Source organism: Halichoerus grypus, chromosome 7 (genome assembly GCF_964656455.1).
Source record: "Halichoerus grypus chromosome 7, mHalGry1.hap1.1, whole genome shotgun sequence".
NCBI lineage: Eukaryota > Metazoa > Chordata > Mammalia > Carnivora > Phocidae > Halichoerus > Halichoerus grypus.
This window is the reverse complement of record NC_135718.1, coordinates 138,449,748-138,456,632: the sequence shown is the minus strand read 5'-3', so window position 1 is coordinate 138,456,632 and position 6,885 is coordinate 138,449,748. Positions and strand designations below refer to the sequence as shown.

General features: G+C 31.5%; 1 pseudogene; it reads right to left on the bottom strand.

Annotated features, from left to right (window-relative positions):
• Positions 1–213: 213 nt before the first annotated feature.
• On the bottom strand, positions 214–307 carry LOC118526137 (U6 spliceosomal RNA; annotated as a pseudogene).
• Positions 308–6,885: the final 6,578 nt, after the last annotated feature.

The window sequence follows — 6,885 nt, the reverse complement described above, 5'->3', positions numbered from 1 at the left end:
TATATATAAATATTCTATTTACAGTTCCTAAAAACGTAAATGTTCTATTTTCTTTTCAGGTGTAACTCAGCTTCATTTACATGTCATAGTTTACTTTACAGAAATATTTTTCTAGTTAAATATTGCAATTTCATGATTCAGTGTCTCACATTGTGCTTTTAATCATATTGCTTTTTCCAGGTTAATCTGTAAAGGGTTCACTGGGGAACTGCACAAAATATGGAACACTTCATGAATTTGCACGTCATCCTTGTGCAGGGGCCATGCTAATCTCCAATTTTGGCATATGTGCTGCCGAAGGGAGCACATAAATGTGTTATTTTGACATGTGTAGTTTTAGCAATAATTATCATATTTCAGCTCAGGTATTTAAAAAAGTGTTTTTTACTAAAACTACAGAATATACTTATGTATGATATTAATGCTTTGTCTACAAAATATAATTCTAATCTGTCTTCCATTTACCCAATAACTTTGCAATTATGAAAATTTACTGTGTTTTGAAGCAAAGTGATCTGGCAAGATACCTCATATGTATATTTTGGATGAATATAGATAAAATATTCAAGTGATCTTAACATGAACTTATATTAAATTAATTATAACAATTGTCTATATTTATATGAAACTTTGCAATGAAATGAGCAAATAAATTGTGCAGATGGGAAAATTGAATTAAATTGATTATCTACGTTAGCTACCCACCTTACCCCTTTGTGCCAAAATTCAGAACATCACATTGGCTATATAAAACTAACTTTAAATTAAATATTATGCAATTTTAATCAACAGCCATTGAGATTTCAATGGCAGGAAGAGATACAAGTAACTGTGTGTTTATGAGACACCTTAAATTATAAAGGAATATTGTATTTCTCAAATATTTTCTCTAGTGATTATAGGGTAGTACAATGTTTATTTAGGCTTGTTTGGAGTATCATTTTAATAAAGATTGGTTATAAGAATGGACTAATAAGAGAACCTCAAATAAAGCACCAAATTAAATCTCAGACAACTGTTTTTTAAAGCTAGAAAAATTATCCATTGCACCTATATTAATGCTGTTTTTGTATTTATGAAACTTCTGTAAAAATGTGTGACTTTAACAATATGCACCTTTTAATCCATATTTTAAAAAGTAGATTGTATTATTACTACGACTTTTTTGTTGTTGATACCACAACTACTGCCTTCATGTATGAAGGCAAAAATGACTACCTATAAAAATATATGGGCTGAACATTTACACACATACACAGACATAGTATATACATATTTACACAAATATATATACAGCAGAAAAGAAAAAAAGGAAATATATTTCATTTTGCACATTTTTTTCTGATTTGAAGAAAACAGCATTGTAGAGATACAATTTTTTAAATTAATAATATGCTCCACAGAGTAGAATGAATCAAAGAGTCAGTATTTTCAATTTTATTAGCCAAAATACAAAATGAAATCTTGAATTAAATAGATGACAAGTAAAAAGTGATAAGAACATTTGAAAAATCATTTGTCAGAAAAAAAAATAACAGTATCACTTGAAAAACAGGTAAGGAAAATAAGTTAATTAAATGCATAAATATACACCAGGTAAAATTATTATTTTTAGATACCTATTTTTAGAGTAAGATAATGTATATAAAATGTTTTTTAGAAAAATTTTAATGTATTTATTCTTTTTTATTAAGATAATTTTTTGGAAAAGTTTTAAGTTCATAGCAAAATTGAGGAGAAGTTACAGAGATTTCCCAAATACCTCTTGCCTTCACACATAACCTTGTCTTCTCCAATATTAACATTCCCCACCAGAGTGGTACATTTCTAACAGCTGATGAACCTAAATTGACACACCATAATCACTCAAAGTCCAAAATTTACATTAGAGTTCACTTTTGGTTTTAACATTCCATGGAATGTTAAATTATTTATTGATAAATATATAATGATATGTATCCATCATTATAGTACCATACAGGTATTTTTATCCTACCAAATATTCTTTGTGCTCTACCTATTCATCCCTCCATTCCCCCCCCAACCCAAACCTGGCAATCCCTAGTATTTTTACTGTCTCCACAGTTTTGTCTTTTCCAGTATGTCATGTAGTTGGAATCATACAGTATGCAGTTTTTCCAGATTGATTACTTTCACTTTGTAATGGGCAGTTAGAATTCTTCCATGACTTTTCATGGACTGATCGCTCATTTCTTTTTGTACTGAATAATATTCTATTGTCTAGATGCACCACCGTTTATTATCTATTCACCTACTGAAGGATATCTTGGTTGCTTCTAATTTGGCAATTATGAATAAAGCTGCTATAAGCATCTGTGTGCAGATTTCTCTGTAGACATAAGCTTTCAACTCCTTTTAATAAACTCCAAGCCTCCTTCTAACAACCATATGAGTGAACTTCAAAGACTTCCAATAGCCATTTGAGACTGAAAATGGATTTACCCCCAATCTTTGAGGTGCCTGCATGTCCAGCTAACAAACTTGTAGAGATTTTGATCCAGAACCACCTAGATAAAATAATTATTGGATTCCTCTCCTACAGATACCATGGAAGAAAAAAAGTTTATTATTTTAAACATTAAGTTTAGAATACTTTGTTACATAGCAATAGATAACTAATGTGTGTGATATTTTAAAAAATTTAGTCAACACATATTTCTTGAACACCTACTGAATGCCAGACATTGTTCAAAGTACCACAGATTCAATTGTCAAGAAGAAATAGGATAACTGATTTCATTGTGATAATTTCTTTTTTTCTTGATTAGAATTTCTTGCTTAGTTTTAATTTTCCTTTGAATAAAATTGTAACTATATACCTTAGTAATTGAAAGCAATTAAACTTTTAATATGAGACAGATTTCGTATTAACTCATTTCTTCATCATAACAATATTTTGAGATAGAAATTTGTGCCAATACTAGACTATTATTGCATATAAAAACCAAATTCACACTTCTATACTCTGAAATTCCAGGGCTAGGCTGTGCAAGCTTGTTTAAACTTTAATGGCTGGTTCTCTACGAAATTTTGCCAATATGGGGCACTTTAGAGAAACTAGAAGGCAGGAGGGAATAGGAAGGGATATGCTTCTTCCTGTTTTCTTAGAGTTCTACTGAATGTTGCCTTAGCAATACTCCACATTAGTAGAGAAAGTTGATTCTACTCTCCACCTATGCTTGTTACTCCCAGAAACAGCCCTAAACTTACTCTTTAGAACTGCCAACATCAGAAACACATCCTCAGAGGTCTAGGTTTTTGACCTACAGGGCCCTTCTCCAAAAGTCTGGGTTCTCATAACTCCAAATCACACTTTGTTTTTTCTCTTAGTTTGATCATGATTCTTCCTAGGAGTTACCATTTGCATGTTACTTCAATGTTCAATATTCAATATTTCTTTCAGTTATCCAAAACTTGTAAACAATTCTTAACATTAATTTCTCTTTCTTAAAATGCTTAGTGTGGTTTCTGTTTTCTAAGTGGACCCCAAATATTATAGTATTTTGTTTTTTCTCATGTCACTCAAGGTCATAGAATATCTGAGTGGAAATGCTGAGTTGAAACTCAAGTGCTGTGGCCAAAGAGCTCTTGCATTTAATGAGTAATCTCTTTTGTTATGAGTTGTAATATATAGTTTTCTCAAAATTATTAGTTTTAGATATTCTGAATTAAAAAAAATAATAACCTGCTTTAGATCTGAGATAAATCAGATTTATAAGAAACAGAAATTTTACCCAATATCATGTATTACTCCTGATTTTGAGAACATGAGTAGCTGTGAAGCAGAGGTAAAATCGAAGTAAGTCAGTAACAGCCAACTCAGCCTCCCCATTTCTTTCTTGCAACATTAGTATGAGATGTGGACTAGCATTTAAATGTGAGGTTAACAAAAGAGACTTTACACAAAAGGGGAATATTTTATTTAAGAAATCTCTTCCATTTTATAGTCGAATAATTGCACTATTTAATGATATTTTGCAAAGAGCCAACAAATAAATCTATACATTCCAGATTTGTTTTCCATAAAAGTTCTAGAGAGAATAGGTACATTCTCCTTTTTTAATTTCTTTTTTTCTATTTTAATTAATTAATTTTTAAAAATAATATTCGTTAGTGAACATAGAGTACATCATTAGTTTTTGATGTAGTGTTCAATGATTCATTAGTTGTGTATAACAGCCATTGCTCCTCACACATGAGCCCTCCTTAACAACCATCACCCAGTTACTGAACAGGTACATTCTATAAAAAAATATTCCATAGGTAAGGACTCTTTCACTTTTAAATACCATTAATGCTTTAATTATGAGTTCTGCCAATAGCATGTATTTAAGGGAGTTTTACTGGACCATTTTATTCCCCCCTGGTCTGTCTCTAAAGAAAATTTAAAAAATACATTTCAGGTCCACTACTAATGCTTTAGGTCTCTAGCTGATAGTTGCTTAGACATTATTTTGTTTTTGTGATATGCTTGCCTTTTATAATTTTAAGTATATGGGACTTGGAGTTATACTTCAGTGCAGCCTAATTCTTGCTTTGTTCAATTATCTCTCAGAATTTAAGCTGTGATCATTCAAACTGTTGCTTTAAATTGTTAATATTTGGGATTTTTGTTAACCTCTATAAGATGTTTTTAATTTTTAAATATGTATAAGATACACATAATTGTATGTATTTATGTGTGTCTGTACACATACATATTAATAGATATGGTTAGTGATAAGAAAACAATGAGCTTAATTGGATTTAGACAGAATATTGCTCATGGCACTGAAGAGAACATGAACTTCATGCTCACGTTAGATTCCTTTGTCTTTCAAGCATGGGAATAACACAGAATGTGCCTAGATAGATGTTGAGTACACAGTGATCTGTGTCACAGTTGAGAAATAGTTTAGGGAACCCGATCTTACCAGAGACTGCTGACAAACTACCCACACTTTGCCTATGAGAAACATTTTATTTTGTTTTATTTTATTTTTCCTGGAATATAAGCAAACCTCCTCCAGAAGAAGGAAGGAGACTTGACATGGATTATCTCCACATATAAATAAATCTGTTCACTGGCCCATATGGAGATACTCTTTCTAGCTTTTAAGGCCATTAATGTCTGCAAGTGCCAGAGACATGGAGAATGATCTCCCAGCAGAGATACAGGCTTGTAATATATAATGTAGAAAAGTGATATAGGGGCATTTCCTGTCTTCTTCTGGATCATCCATTACCTTGAAATTTATTCTACAAATATAACAATGTGCTTGAATATAATAATCAAGAGAAATCTTCCTTTCTTTTCAGAGCATATATTGGGGGTCAGTTTAATCCTAGATTTCATATCAAATAATATTAGACTCTTAGAAAGCATGATAAGGGTACTCAGAAAAGGTCAATAAAAAGAAAATCTTTATCCTATAGCCACATATCTCATTGATTAAGAAATTTGTTAAATAATACTACTAGAAAGTGACTGACTTTGATATTTGCCTTTGATATAGAGAGGAAAATACTTCGTGATCAAAAATGATGGGTGGAGAGGCGCCTGGGTGGCTCAGTTGCTTAAACGGCTGCCTTCAGCTCGGGTCATGATCTCAGGCTCCTGGGATCAAGCCCCATATTGGGCTCCCTGCTCAGTGGGGAGTCTGCTTCTCCCTCTCCCTCTGCCACTCTCTTGCTCACGCTCTCTCTCTCTCTCAAATAAATGAATAAAATCTTTAAAAAAAATGACAGGTGGAGATCAACTTACTGTCTATGAATTTATGTATCATCCGTAGCTCCTGTGCTTTACCAGTAAAACTTTTTTATCTCTGTTGTAAAATAATTCACATAACAACATAATTTATGTTTGACAAATAGTATATGTTCTTTTAGACTTTATAATTCTAACATTTTCTTCAAAAGGCAATAAAATATTAAAGTAAAATATGCAAATACACCCAGAGACCTACACATAATATAGCATCCCCTAGCAACAGTGTGTTTGTGCTTCCTGAAGTGCAAATCCCAGATGTCATTAAATACAAAAAGCCACATTTCTGACTTTGTTAAGAAAAATCTGAATTGTAAGAACCAGCAAACACATAACATGGTTGGTGTCCCTGAATAAGAAATAAAAGCAACAAGAATTAAATTGCAATGTAACTGAGGGAAACCACATTAAGAATGGACTAACATTGGCATTGGAACACTTACTGAAAAAAACAAAACTAAAGCATGCATTCATACCTCATTTTTTAAAACTTTTTTCCTTTTTCTTTGACATTACATTTCTGGAAAAGAAGTAAGGGTGTTTCTGCTTTCCAGTTATAAGATAAATAAATACTAGGGATTTAATGTACAACATTAAATGATACCTACAGTTAACAGTGCTGTATTATATATAGAAAAGAGGTTAAAAGAGTAAAATCCTAAGAGTTCTCATCATAAGTAGAATTTCTTTTTCTTTTTTCTTTTCTTCTTTTATATTGTATCTATATAAGTGGATGGATGTTAGCTGAACCTATTGTGATAATCATTTCAAAATATATGTAAATCAAGCCATCATGCCCATACACCTTAAATCTATTCAGTGATGTATGTCAATACATCACAATACATCACATGTCAATACTTCACAATAAAACTGGAAAAATGTTTTTGCTTTCCTTGAATAAAATTAGAAATTTCTTAACTCCAAAATTCTTAATCCTAAAACTATTCTTGAATGATGAATTACCCGAACTGATTATTTTATTTTTTGACAGTTTGGTGGGGTGCTTTTTTAAAAAAAAATTTTTATTAACATATATTGTTTGTTTCAGGGGTACAGGTCTGTGATTCATCAGTCTTACACAATTCACAGTGCTCACCATGGTACATACCCTCCCC